Consider the following 15729-nt stretch of genomic DNA (forward strand, 5'->3'; position numbering starts at 1 on the left):
TTCACAGATAATGGAAAAATAATTTTACACTTCATTTGGAACCAGAGAAGACCCCGCATATCAAAAGCAATTCTAGGCAATAAAAACAAAATGGGAGGTATTAATATGCCAGATATCAAACTATACTACAAAGCAGTAGTAATTAAATAAGTATGGTATTGGCACAAAAATAGGAATATTGACCAGTGGAACAGATCTGAGAACCTTGATATAAAACCATCCTCATATAGCCATCTAATCTTTAACAAAGCAGACAAAAACATACACTGGGGAAAAGAATCCCTTTTCAATAAATGGTGCTGAGAAACCTGGATAGCCACTTGTAGAAGGCTGAAGCAGGATCCACACCTTTCACCTCTCACAAAAATCAACTCACGCTGGGTAACAGACTTAAACTTAAGGTATGAAACTATTAGAATTCTAGAGGAAACTGTTGGAAACACTCTCCTAGACATTGGCCTAGGCAAAGAGTTTATGAAGAAGACCCCAAAGGCAATCGCAGCAGCAAAAAAAAAAATAAATAAACGGAACATGACAGAACTAAAAAACTTCTGCACAGCCACAGAAATAGTCATGAAAGTAAACAGACAACCTACAGAATGGGAGAAAATGTTCACATCCTACACATCTGATAAGGGGCTGATAATTAGAATCTACTTAGAACTTACGAAAATCAGCAAGAAAAAAATCAAACAATCCTATCAAAAAGTGGACAAAAGACATGAACAGAAACTTTTCTAAAGGAAGACAGAATAATGGCTAACAAACATGAAAAAATGCTCAATATCTCTAATCATCAGGGACATGCAAATCAAAACAATGAGATATCACTTATTTCCAGTAAGAATTGCCTTTATCAAAACGTCGCCAAACAATAGATGTTGGCGTGGATGTGGAGAAGAGAGAGGAACACTCCTACGCTGCTGGTGGGACTGCAAACTAGTTCATCCTCTGTGGAAAGCAATATGGAGATACCTTAAAGTGATACAAGTGGATCTACCATTTGATCCAGCAATCCCATTACTGGGCATCTACCGAAAAGATCCAATGACACTCTACAAAAAAGACACCTGCATTCCAATGTTTATAGCAGCACAATTCATAATTGCAAAGCTGTGGAAACAACCGAAGTGCCCATCAATTTATGAGTGGATTAATAAAATGCGGTATATGTATACCATGGAGTACTCTTCAGCTCTAAGAAACAACGGTGATATAGCACATCTTGTATTTTTCTGGATAGAGCTGGAACCCATACTACTAAGTGAAGTATCCCAAGAATGGAGAAACAAGCACCACATATACTCACCAGCAAACTGGTATTAACTGAGCAGCACCTAAGTGGACACATAGGAACTACATTAATTGGGTATTGAGCAGGTGGGAGGGGTAGGGGGCGGGTATATACATATATAATGAGTGAAATGTCCACCGTCTGGGGGATGGTCACCCTTGAAGCTCAGACTTGTGTGTGGGGGGGAAGGCATTATTTGAAACCTTAAAATTTGTACCCCCATAATATACTGAAATAAAAAGAAAAAGATGAATTTTTCTTGTGAATTATAAACTGGCTATGAAAGTCACTGTAAAAAAATTTTATCCACATATTGTGGGGGTATACATGTTTAGGTTACTTATATTGCCTTTGCCCCAACCGGAGTCAGAGCTTCAAGTGTGTCCATCCCCCAGACAGTGCCCATTGCACCCATTAGGTGTGAATAGACCCATCCCCTCCTCCTTCCCTCCCAACTGCCCAACACCCAATATATGTTACTTCCATATGTGCATGTAAGTGTTGATCAATTAATACCAATTTGATGGTGAGTACAATGGTTTTTCAAAAATGACAGAAATACATAAATATTTATATAGCATCTTAAATTATTTTCTGTGTTCATGGGTAAGAGTATTTACATGTATAAAGTTCTATAAAATTAATTCAAAGTTAAATGCTATTTTAAATATTCTCATTACTTTCATTTCAATGTAAGTAATAAAACAATTTGAAAGTACTCCCATCTTATATTCTCAGTGATGCAATGAAGCCTTTCCAAAAAATGTGATGGGCCACTGAGGTGAAATTATATAAAAGCAGTTTCATGTATAGTATGTGAATATTTATCACACAGATATTTATATATGAACATTCTTCTCTTAGAGAAATTGGAATATGTTATACCTTATGTATTAATAGAAATTCATAAATAAACCTTAATAAGCACATACTAAAAATTTACACCAGAATCTCTTTTAAAACAATTGTAAATTTCAAACCTAGAATGTGTTGAACAAACCTAAGTCTCTGTGAGATAAGGAATATATTTGCAAATGAGAAGTATTCCTAGTGAATAACAATTACCGTTTTTTACTTCTAGTTATTCTAATGTGTTCAGCATATAATATGTCCCAGGCACTGTGCAGGCTGCTAACGATAGACTCACACAGTTCCCCTCCTCTGAGAACTGACATGCCGCTGATCAAAAATCTTGATTACTGGGGGTGTCAAGGTGCCTGAAAGCTATTGTAAGTCGACGCTTGGGATCTGCAATGATTCACAGTGGGAAAATGTTAGAATATGAAAGTGTGTAGGATAGTCATGAGCCTCTATGAAATTAATGGAATTTGTGGAAGCTCCGGCAAATCTTCTTTGTTAATTTTCATTTAAATATTACTTAAATTGACTGAGAGGGAAGCTTTTATTCAGTCACAATGAGAAGAAAAATGCGACATTATAGATTTTGGTTAGAAGTTATTGACAGATTGAGATTAAAAATAAGCAGCTCTTGGGAGCCTCCCCCTCATTCCTTTATTGCTGCTCCAGCCTCAAAAACCACTTGCTTGGCTGACCTCATTGCTAGTTTTGGTATTAATAGGTGAAACTTCTCTTGCTGAATCTGCTTTTTGCAATAAATCATTTAGCACAAAGATAAAAAATCTTGCCTGGTTTCCATTATGCTTTATGGAGTATGGATTACTAAGAGTGTATCAATGACTTTGTTTGAATTGGGACAACAAAATAGAAATGAAATGGATGAAAGAAAATCCCCCTAATTTTCTGTTTATGAGACACATACCTCATTACAGTGACAGAAAAATTCTAAAGAAAAAAATTATATGTTATGTAACTGGGATGGGGGAAGGTGTGTTAGAACAGAATTTATTATTGGAAAAAGAATTTAAGTATTAGGGCACATGAAGAATGTTATTTTACACAGACAAATGATTCCATATGCCTTATTCTTTTTGCCTAGAGAGAAGGTCCATGAGGTGGGCAAAGGGAGTGTGTTATTAAATATTTATTTATGTGTTTTGGCTATGGGAACTTAAAGCAATGCCTGAGTTGAGAGTGAACTTTGAGCTGAGATTGGGGGTATTGGGTGCACAGCAAGGACCAGAAGTTGAGTAAATGAAGGAACTTAGCAGGTCCCCGAATTGAAATTCAATATTATAGAAATGTGATTGTTTCCCAAGTTAATTAATGTGATTGTTTTTACTGGCTTCACAAGGTACAGGAGCTTTTTATATGAAGGCCAAGAACCAGTGAATGAGGCAACATAGCTAAAGCAATGTATCTTTGATGTAAGCATAAAATATTAGTCCAGGGAAAGTGATAGTATTATTGAATAAATTTAGTACCTTTAACTACAAATATGAGAGTTTGCCCAGGTAACCTGCCTATCTTCTGTTAAAGATCAAGAGCAAATAGGCTCCAGTAGGACTGTTGTCCCTAATGCATTTACGTTTTAAGGTGTCTTTTATTGCATTATTCTATTATCTAATCATTTTGGAGAATACATATGTCTATCAACTTCATATACCATATGCTCATCCACAAAATAGATAAAATAATTGAGGCAAAATTTGGGGAAATAAATGCTGCATTATTCTTTTTTCCCATTAATTCAAGCACTGTATTAAGCCTTTTACATGTACTATCTCATTATTCCTCTGGACAACCTTGTGCATTGAGTATCATCTTTAATATGCATGAAGAAATTGTTTGCAAGGTTAAAATTTTGTTCTAGGTTACACAACTACTAAATTGGATGCAACTCTGAAATTTGAAATAAATTCTTGTATGCTTTAGAATATATGTGAATATTTTGCATTTTTATATCCATACTTGTATTTTGAAAAAGTAACAAGATCCCCAATTAGGAACAAGGTTAGTGTATCTGGTTATGCTACTGCTCTTTTTATAAGAGATAGAATTAGAAGCCCCCAAAGTTGTGTCACCAGTTATCTACTCATGAATATTTTCATTTGAATTTCTTAAAAAAAAAAAGAGTGGAGGGAAATTCCAAGATGTATATTTACATGCATAATTTAAAACCTCCCATTATTTGTTGGTATGCATAAAAATGGTTTTGTGTATATACATTGAAATAATTGCTAAGAGTGGTACAGAAAGTAAATTTTCTCTGATTTTTGTCTTCACAGTGTTCTAACTGAAGAAAACACAATTTTTTTATGGAATATTATAGAATATCCCTTTAAAAAATATTTAAAACTATTGGACCTTGGTTCCACCAATTGCTAGCTTTGTGATCTGGCCAAGATATTTAATCTTATGGAGTTGTTGGGATTGATGATATCCATATAAAATATTTATTGACACATAATTAGAACCGAACAAGTCATTCATTTGTTGCATTAGTTGGTGGTACTGTATTGTATTAGTTGGGGTACAGGCCGAGCCAATGTGACAAAGAGAAAAGATAGCTATGTATTTTTCTCTCACATAGCAGTCTAGAGGTAAGCAGTCTAGGATCAGCAGGGTGGCTCTGCCATCCTTAGCACATGGCTTCCATTCCTAAGTTCAAGATGATTTTTCCAGTTGCTATTATTTCTTAGCCATCATGTAAAGGGAAAGAGATTTGAGAGCAGAAATCCAGTCAATTAGGGTAAGACATTTTTCTCACATTTCAGTGGTCAGAACTTAGTCACATGGACACATCTAACTAGAAAGGACTCAGAGAAGTTGAGTCTATATCTGAGCACCCATGTGCCCAGTCAAAATTTTATCACAGAGGAAGGGGACAGAACAAATAGTGGAGGATGACTCGCAGTCTTCCACTGATATGTATTTGTTATCTGAATACTGTCCTTACAAGAGCTATACCTAAAAATGTATCAAAGATACATTAACATAGAATGTAAGCTGTATGTATACATTTTACACATATATAGATCAAGAAAAAATAGAAACAAGTCCCAGGTTTTGAAAAATGTGTATTTATTTTAAATCTGAATTATAGCATATTTTGAAATATATTTTATTCTAAACACACACACTTCTTTAGCTACTAAGCTGGCAACTAGAAAGACTGGTCATCACATATTTATGAGTAGGTAACATTTTTTAAATTAAGTAGTCTCAAGATTCTTGAAAACAATGTTTTTAAGTTCATGAAATATTTCCCAGCAGCCATTTTTATAATTTGTTGAGAAAATATTTCATCCTAAAGATATACCTAAATTTTGACTAACATCCAAATTGTCAGATATTTTAAATTACTGGGTTCTTTAGAGAGAATTGGCTTCATGAAAAACTTTTCTATAAATAAATTTATGAGTATAAACAACTGTCTTTTCTATATAATACATTTCTGAATCTGTAAAATGTTATGTTAAAAGGAAATAGAACTTGGCAAATATGTCAGAAATTCTCAGTTACTACATTTGATTAGCCTCACCCAAGAGACAGCCAACTTCAACAATGTAGGCAAATTATCATACAATCACTTGGGAGATTTGTTGTCTCTTTTGTATACTATTTTCTTCATACCTCCCCTTTTCCATAAGGGCCTTCTCATAGCCCCCTCTTTAGTATAATAAGAAGCATTTGATAGTTGTCATTTACATTTGATCATTTAACTCTGTAGTAACTCTTTTATCTCCAAACAGAACATATTTGGTATTAAGAAACAAGTGTGGAGACTGCCTCCCACCCCGTTCCCCACCCCAGAGTGAGTGAGCACGTCATTTGGCGCCTCACCTGCCTCATCCTTCTCTTACCACTGGGGCCCAGAGTCAGTAAGGTCTTAACGTGCTTTGTATCTTCTACTCACGTTGCCAGAGGCATAGATAATTGCACCTTTTGGTCATCACCTAGATCTCCACTCTGTGTTTTCTTCCGTGGTCCTTTCTCTCCATTCTCCATCTACAACATCAGGCTCTTCTTTCAGCTTTTCTCGAGGGTTTGTTAAGACCTCCAGACGCGCACCATTTATATATAAGTTACAATGTGTATTCTTGTAGTGTTTAACAGTATGTTCATTTTGAAATATTCACCGACATTATCTGGCATTCCTCCATACTGTTCCTTCTGTAAGCATTCCAATACTGTGTTGTGTCTTCTGACAATAAAGGGAGTTAGGGGAATCCAAACTTTTGGTTAATAGTGCTTATCGTATCCCTCCAGTTATCTAAGAAACTTGAAAATGATACAAGTCACCTTGTTGTCATAAAGCTTTCTTCTTAAATGTAAACTATCTGAATTTCTAAAATTTTAGGCTAGAATCTGCAAATGTACTTAGGAAAATGCATGAATTGATTTTATCCTGAAAGTTTATTTTTGAAGGTAGAATCATTCTGCAATAGTATCATCGTAGAACTTCCTGGCTTTTGATTCACCATTATGATTTCATAGGTTAAAGTGATGTCAAAATCAATACCTTTACATTTCAATACATTACTCAAAGATGTAAATGTGAAATATGTTTAAATATTGAGCATGAAATTCAATACTCAAGTTAATATTTACATAAGTGTTTTGAGTGAAGAATTTCTTTTCATTAGTAACTCAGTAACTCAAACTCTAGCTTTTTCTTTGACATTATGGTCACGTCATCTTATGTAAATAAAATATTCATTTTCTAGGAGGTAGAGTATTTAATATATTAATGTACTTACAAAAGAAGATACTCGAAAGCAGAACCTAATTAATCATTGGTGATTTTGATGAGGGAATCAACAAGATGCACAGACAACAGGAAAGATTAGGAATCTTCTAGTCCTGGGTGTGCTGCAAATTCTATTGTATGATATTAGAATCCCCTTCACCTGCTTGTCAAGTGAGATCAATAACAACACTTTCCCCTTCCTCACAGAATTGTTGTAAGAATAAAAGGTAATCTAAAGTGAAGTGTGAAAACAATAATGCCTTGAAAAAGTTACATGCTTGCTTTCTTTTCATAAATCTCGAAAAAGTTACATGCTTTCTTTTAATAAATATAGCCAGTTATTATTTTACATTTTGATTTTATTGAGTTATCTTACTTTTCCCAACAATGAAATATTGTAACTAAATCATAACTATGTAGGCAATGTAAGATTATCTCACCCTCCTGCATCATTTTTCCTAAGTAGAAAGAAGTCTATTTTGACTGCAGAATGTAGTATCACTAAAGAGTACAGAGAGTTTGAAATCCTTAACCATTATCTTCCCCCCTCCCCCACTGGAGATCCTAAAGTAAGAATCTTTTTGTTTTTCAAAAAACAAACAAAAACCAAAACAGTAGTTAATTACATTCATTTTCAAAGATATAGAATAAAATCTAAGGGGATTTCTCATTTTAGGATGACTTTTAATTTTATTACACACACTAAAATGTTTTCTTTCACCTTAACATTCTATTCTAGTATCAATCATTAATTAACATTTTCTTAAATTATGCTGGTACTTGGAGGGATAAATTATTTATTATTTCTCCAAATATATAGTTAGTGCAGTGTTTCTCATCCAGGGGCGACTTTGTACCCCAGAAAAAATGTGGCAGTGTTTGGAAACATTTGTTGTTATCATAACTTGGGGCATGGCGGGGGTGGGGGGTGGAGTTGCTGCTTGCATCTGCTTAGCATAGAGGCCCATGAGGCTGATAAACATTCTGCAATGCATGAGACATCACCTGCCACCCCAACAAAGAATTATCTGGTAAAAAGTGTGAATCATTCTAAGGTTGAAAAACTGCTCAAGAAGGGCTAAAGAATTTGAGACAAGAATAAGTGTATGAAATCCTGTAAATGAATATAAATTTGAAAAATTGTATATCAGCATTGGTAGGTAGTAGTCTTGCTGTAGAAAAGCCATTTGTTAATAAGGTATGACAGGGGCAAATTGAACTGGGCTGCTTTTTAATATTCTTTTGTTGGCAGTAAAATAATTTAGGTCGTTTTGGGTTAGAGATATTAAACAAGCAGCTCACCCAACCTATGGTTGATTATTTTTTAATTTAGTTTTAATAGAATCTAGTATGATCTTTTCCACTTTTGATTGCACATAAATTTTCTGGTCAAAATACATACTCAATTCACAATTTACATATAGCTTTAGATATGGAAAGGGAGAGGCTAGGTTAATGAATTATACCTGGAATTAAAAACAAGAAACAAGTAGATAGCTTCTATTAGATATATCTTAATACTTTCCTTGAGTTTAATCTGTGTTCTTAAAGATGAACTTATAATTTACCTTATATGTCAATTGTCTCTATCCTAAAAATTGAAAAATTTTTGCTATGACTATTTTTCATACTCTTTAGCCTTTGTCATAATTTAGTTCCTCTACTCCAGAAATAGTCTGCATTTCTGATTAGAAATAATCACCTGTTCTTATGTATAGTATGAAGAAAATTAAGAGGCATGTTTATGGTTGTCATTTGTTCTTTTCCTCCTTATATCTTTAATATACTGCTCAGAAGTGTCACCACCATGTTCTTGTTAATAGGAATGAGGGCGAATAGCGGTGTATGCTGTGGAAGGTTCACCAGTTCTCACTTCATTCTTCCTAAATATCCTTTCTCAACATAATGTCCCATTTGAAATGAGAGATGGTTCCAGCTAAGAAGCTGTTTCATCTCAAATAGAATGGAATGGCTAGGGAAACTCTAGAGTTCGTTATCAGAATGCCAGTTTGATATAGTTATCCTTAGAAAAGTATGCACTATAAATTTGAGAGTATCCTTTTCTGACTCTGTGTCTTATAAAAAAATTTGAGAATATGACCAAATTATAAACTTGTATGTGTGTATATATAGAATTGTGTATGTGTGTCTATCTATGTTTGGATGGTATTTATAGTAAACAAACATTTTGATTTCTTATGTATTAATTGCTGTGATAGATACTAGAAGTTCTGAACTAAATATTACTAGTCTAAAATAGCTTGGAATTGACTATAGAATAAGGTAAACCGTAATATCCTAACTTTAATAGCCTTCCATAATCATGTCTCAATTTTCCTTTCAGTCTTTATTTTTCAATAAGTCCTTGGATGGTACACAGTCTTCTCTCTTTCATCCCTTATTGAAACACACGTTTCCTCTAAAATGTTATAATCCCATATTTTTGACTGTGATTATAGCACATGTGATTTTATTTTCCCATGAATTCTGACAACATAAATTTCGGAATCTCTTCATTGAAATGTCAATATTCTTCCTCATATTGATGTGTACTTTATATCGTATATTATTGAAATTTAATTATTGTATAGGTGTTGTTTTTGGAGTCTGTTATGTAACTGCATAGCACCTTACCCATTATATTTTTTAGGTTTAAAATAAATATTGATTTTAAAATACAAGGAGGAAGTTATATAAGTCAGCATTCACATTCCCAGCAAAGCCTGACACAGTATCCATTCTCCAATTTATGCTATTAATATTTATTGCGCCAGTCACTGTACTATGTGCTGGGCAGGTACCAGTGAACAAAATAGACAAAAATCTTTGTCCTCTTGAAACTTAGGTTTTGGTGAAAGGAAATAGAAAATACATAATAAATATGATATTTACACAAGTTATATATGTTAGATGATTGCATATGCTTAAAAGTAGTAAAATAGAAATCTATTTTTAGAAGTCATACTACTTCTACTTATAGAAGTCATAAAAATGTCAAAGGTAATTCCTATCTCAAAAAGCTAGGCTATAGAGGAAAGAACAAAAAGGGCTATAATTTACTTAAAATGAAGACGCATCAAATCGAATGTGATTTTTAAAATGGCAGAAATACAATGCCATGCATCTTGCAAAATGAGTATTTATAGCTTCATAAATGTACACAAGCTACATTAATATATTTCAGCAGTTCATATTTGCAGTTCTTTACCAAACTGTACTAAACACAGCTGACGATATACTCAAGAGTACTAAAGAGAAAGACAATTTCAAAGCTTGACTTTTGTTTAAGAGATTGCATCATTTACTATTTTAATCAAAAGGAAATGGGGAGAGGTTGAAAGATCAGGGATTAATTAGAAATTACTGCATAATTTTTATGTAAAAATTCATTTTTTAAAACTCATCTAATTTTCATAGGAGAAAAGTAAGTTTTATTTTCTCTTTCTTATTAGTAAAAATATATTCTAACATCAATTCAGATCTAGAGTTACTAGTTACACTTGATCTTAGATAATGAATCTTAACCTATCTCAATAGCTCTGTGTCAGCCAGCTTAGATGATAAGACTCCTGATAAATAATAAAATTATTATGTTTTTGAATCATTGTAGTGTTTAAGTTACGAGAACTTTGATCCTTGAAAGTGACCAAGAAGGAACATTATATTATTCTTTTGTGTTAATATATCTTTTAGAAACAAGACATTCTCAGTTGCTAGGGAACAAGTAGTTCAAAAGCCAGAGAAACACTTAACAAGAGGGGGCAGGGAACCTAACCCACAGACAAACCATCCCACATTGCAAAATTCAACTAAAATTAAGTGAAATTGATTTTGTGGGTATCTGAAGCAGTTGAGGTGACAATGAATCTCATTCCCTGCCTGCATTAGTATCCAAGATATATGAATTTACTCCTATTACCTATAAAGACAATGAAATTATAATGATGGTGGGAGATAAAACATTTTCTTTCAATCCCACCTCTCATTATGAGGTAGAATCATATTTATTCCTCCACTTTATCTACACTTTTATACAGTGCATGCACATCCATTCTGTTATTTTTAGCTCTTCGGTGTAAACTTTCTTCTTAGAACCTCACACAATTGTGAAGGTAGTAATGGGTGTCCTTGAACTGATTTCATTATTTTCTAAAGCTGAACGGAAATTGTACATTTCTCACAATAGAGCTCATCTTTCGTATTCACCAGAATCTAATGATGAATGAAATGAAAGGGCAAAGTAATAATTAATAAATACTGTTAATCACAATGTTCAAACATGGAGTTCTGTTAGGATTTTTATTTTTAGGAACAGTGAATCACTCATTTCATTGTAGAAGTACTCATAAAAAAAAATCTAACAAATTTAAGGGAACTCAGGTGGAGCCTGGGTTTCAGCAAGAACTCAGGGAATTTAGAAGGTACGTTGGCAAGGGAAGGGCAATCTAGAGTCCAGGAAACCTCAGAGAGGCTCCTTATTATTGCTGACTCTAAGCTGGGAGCTTTTCACAACTCATTGTGTTACTCTTCTATTGCTGCTATGATAAATTACTATAAACATATTGGTTTAAAACGATGCAGATTTTTTATCTTACAAGTTTGTAGATCAGAGGTCCTTTTTTTGGCTTATTGCCCCTTTTCTCAATCTTCAAAGCCAGCAATGTAGGGCTGATTTCTTCTCATGTTGATTAGCAAATTAATTCCATTTGCAGTCTTCATTCCCTTTTGCTGTGTAACAACAAAGTCACAGATTCTGGGGACCAGGATGTGGGTATTTTGGGGAAGCCATTATTCTGTCTGTTACAACCACCACTGCTGTTGCTCAGTAGATCAGAATACTGTTTTCCAGTATCTTTCCAGTTCTACTTAAGCCCTTGATTTATGTTCCATCCAACTCACTTCCAATGTGTGAGAATCTGATTGGTTCAGTTTGTTGTTATTTGTACAGATCTTTGGTACCTGGTTCCTGTCAAGCCATTGACTCAGAAGTTAGCTGCTTTGTAGGTCTGATGTAGGTCCCGACACAGTTAGGGGCCAGGGCCATACCTTAGAGTCTTGCCAGCTATACGTGTGGGAGCTTCTAGGGCTTCTGTTTCATCAGGGACCGCCAAAGGGAAAACTTCCCTCAGCAAGATGGCTGTGATACAGCAGAAATCTTGGTTACTCATCTGGGACAAGTTCCATGGAAGGGAAGTAAATGTACAGGTACTGGGAGCAAGGGTTGTCAAAATTTATATATTTAAGATTTCATATGCAGAAATTTGACTGTCTCTTTAGAGAACTTTCTCATGAGCTGCCATTCTTTCTCCCAGGAGAGGGGAAAAAATTTAATCTCACCACTTGAAAGCCAGTCTTTTTCAGTTCAAAACAAGTCTTCCGTGGTCAATTAAGGATTTAGTAAATTTCGAGTTCCAACTTTCAATGTTCTCTAGTGTTCTTGACTTTGCTTCTTGGGGCGTGAGTGCAAGGAGAAACTTACGGGACAAGATATCTAGTGTATTTGCGGTCTTTTGTTCTGTTGACATAGACACTGAACTTGATTTCTAATTACAACTTGGCCAGTCTCCTCACCCTGCTTGGAGCCCCTCAATTTGGGTGGTTCTTTTCCATCATCCTTCAGCTGGCCCTCTGCTTCCCACTGTCCATTCCTCAACCTCTACATTGGGATTCCCTTGATCCTGCACTGAGGCTATCTCCTAGCAGACATACTCCTCCTTAATTCTCAGTTCCTTTCTTATCTCCAGGGGCTTTCCTCTGTGCCCAGGGTCTGCTGAAACAGGCATAGAGTGGCGTTGCTGACTCACTTTACCTAAATGTGCCACGTTACCATTTACCTTCTGCTGCTCTGGAGAGTGGTTTTCTCTTTTATAATGAAATGGAAGTCACATGTCCCTTAGATGGTCCAAAACCTGAATCCTATTGCTCTCACTAGTACAATAGTTAATTAAATGTATTTTTTTTAGATTTCTTAAAGTGAATACATAATATATGTGAAACACCTAAAATGGTATATAGTAGCTGCCTAAAAGTGATCGTTAACAATAATCTTCTAGGTCATCCAAAACTTGGAAGCATATTTTGTTTTCAGTATCTCTGGGTTATCTGTATTATTCCATAAAATCATTCCATGGCCTAATACTCTGGTTTCCAGAACATTTCTGTAGGAATTTTGTTAAGCAATTGTATCAATGAGTGGTATCACTTTTTAGATAGTACATTTGAAGTTATTTTTAAATGTATTATTTTGAAGATTATCTAGGAACTATGGACTTAATTAGAGAAAAGAGACTTTAGAACATAGATTGTGCTAACACAGATAATTAACATAATTAACAGATTATGTTAATTAGAGGAAAGAAACTTACAACATAGATGATTAGGTAGAGGAACCACAATCCAATTTGGTCTTTGAATGTAACAGTGAAAGAATATGAAAGCCACTTGAGATTCTAAGAAAGAAAGAATGTACAGGCAACAAGTATTCTTTCTGTCAAGACTTGTGTCAGGGTAGCAGGAGGAGAACTTGACCTGTAGAAAAACTAAAATATATTAGCTTATGAGTTAGGAGGAAAAATATCCTGCCTTGAAGTCTCTCTCTATGCTGCATTCTTTCTAGTAGGAAAAATGAAGGCCAATATTGCACAGCATGTGAGAAGTTGACATGATTTGAATGGAGCTCTGTCTGGTGCCAAAAACTCATATTATTTCCACCATGCTGTTTTTCCTTCGGGAACAAAATTGGATGAAATGACAAAGCATATAATTATTTACAAGAAAAAAAAACTAGGAAGAGGAAAAGGCACTCTAGGCTGTGTTTTAAATATTAATATATTAATGTACTAAATATCATAGAAATGTGGCTTATTTTAGTGGTGAAAAGAGTTAGAAATATATGTAAATTATGAAAATACATCATGCAGTCTTAAAAACCCATGTGAAACCTTCTACTTTGGAAATTACTTACTGAACATCTATCAGGAGACTTTTTGAAAGCCTTTGCAGTAGCTCTTACAGTAACAAAGAATATTGTATTCTTTAGAACCAGAGCAAGAGCGAGTTCTTTCAGTGGGTAGTTCTATCATTTTATTTTATTTTTATTACCAAAGAAAACATTTCAGTTGTGGTTTTATAAAATAATACAGCTGGATATTTACACTGGGGCTTTAGACTTAAGCTGCATTGACTTAATTTATTTAAAATTTATTTCTGAGTTATATCTTGGTTTTATTTCTTAACTATTTAAAAATCATCCTAAAAATTTGAGAGAATATTATTTATATGTTGAGAAAATATGTATATACTTTGAAATAAATTCCTTCTTCTGATTTATAATCTATTCATTCTTTAAAGTACCTAGTGATGTATGTGGCATCTATAGGTAATGACTTAATAAGTGACATTACCTTTAGCATATAATTTGAAGTGCAGATTGTATATCTGAACTAATCTCCACCAACTATGAAGCAAATTATATTTCTGATTCCACAGGAAGGAGGTTAGACTTCATAGAGAAATAAACAAGCTATTAATGGTACAAAGCACCACTGCATTTCACACCAATTAGAGCTCTATTGGTTTTACTGCAAAGAACTAAATATCCTGGATCAATTAAAGTGATGTTGAGGTTTATCTATTTGTAGCCCACATCAATTAATCTATGTTCCTGAATCTCATCTTAGGCTGAAATGAAAGAGAAGGATTTGTGTTGGATGAAGTCCTTCATGGATGACCTGGGACTTTAAAACAGAACTCGGTAATCTGCCTCTCGGCAGAAAGCATAAGCAATCGAGTGATAGATATGTAGGAATCCTGGATGAAACCAAATGCACATATTTAATATATCACAAAATTAATGCACCTTGAGTAGTTTGAGAACTTACAAGGTTAAAATTCAAATGCGTATGGGCAGAACCTCATAGTTTGAATCCCTCAATTAATTTTAGGAGTAACAGTTTCATTTAAATATTTTAAAATACTAATTTTAATCACTTTAAAAATTATAAGTCCATGTAAAACTAGTAAGCTGTGTGCTAAATGTTAGCACATGTGCCAGTGCCCATTTGAAGCCAGCATTCACCAGTAGCATTGTGCTCCGCTCGGACTAGGCCAGAGAACCTGTTGGTAGTAACGCAGAGTGCTGGAGTTGTGCCAGAGAAAAGCAGGGTTGAACTGGTTCCTGTGTGTGCCTGGATTCACTTCTCATAAGACAGTAAAAACCTGCCAGGTCCTGGCTTTCAAAGATGGTTTAGTCATGCATGTGCACCCCATCTGTTGGACACATAAGGGATTTCCTTCGCAGCTCAGCCCTCCAGCCACAAACACTGCCACTGTTTCTCCCCCTCTCCCTCCTCCTCTCTTTAATTTGTTCTTTCCTTCTGGGAGTGTGTATGGGCTGTGTAAGCCAGGTGCAGCTCATGCCGCTCTAGGGAAATCCCTCCATAGATACTGAGGAGAGCCACAAAGGTAGCCAAATTTTTCTTTTGCTACCTAGCTTAATTTCAGGATAGTCTGATTAGGTGGTTAAAAGAAATGTTTAGTTTGATAATACAAAAATGAATATATCATCACAGTTCCAACCAAAACTTTAATGTAGGCATCAGTGACCTTGAACTCTTCTCTGTGGGAACTGTCTCTGAATCTCCCTGTCTTACCTAGATGAAATTTAAGTTAATCTCTTTCTCCCTCCCTCCTTCCCTCCCTCTCTCCATAAGGTTTAGCAGCATACATGTTAGCCTCTGTGCTTACAGAAAAGGAAAACAGTGGGAAGTGTCCCTCAGTACATTCTCTAAGTAGGACTTTAACCCCTCCTCCTACCTTTGTTCTC

The 15729-nt window shown here is 34.7% G+C and overlaps 1 protein-coding gene across 7 annotated transcripts in view; it reads left to right on the forward strand.

The window, feature by feature from the left end:
• CACNA2D1 (calcium voltage-gated channel auxiliary subunit alpha2delta 1) overlaps window positions 1-15729 on the forward strand; it is a 476872-nt gene that overhangs the window by 92481 nt on the left and 368662 nt on the right. The window lies entirely within an intron of this gene.

This window comes from Microcebus murinus, chromosome 9 (assembly GCF_040939455.1).
Source record: "Microcebus murinus isolate Inina chromosome 9, M.murinus_Inina_mat1.0, whole genome shotgun sequence".
Classification (NCBI taxonomy): domain Eukaryota; kingdom Metazoa; phylum Chordata; class Mammalia; order Primates; family Cheirogaleidae; genus Microcebus; species Microcebus murinus.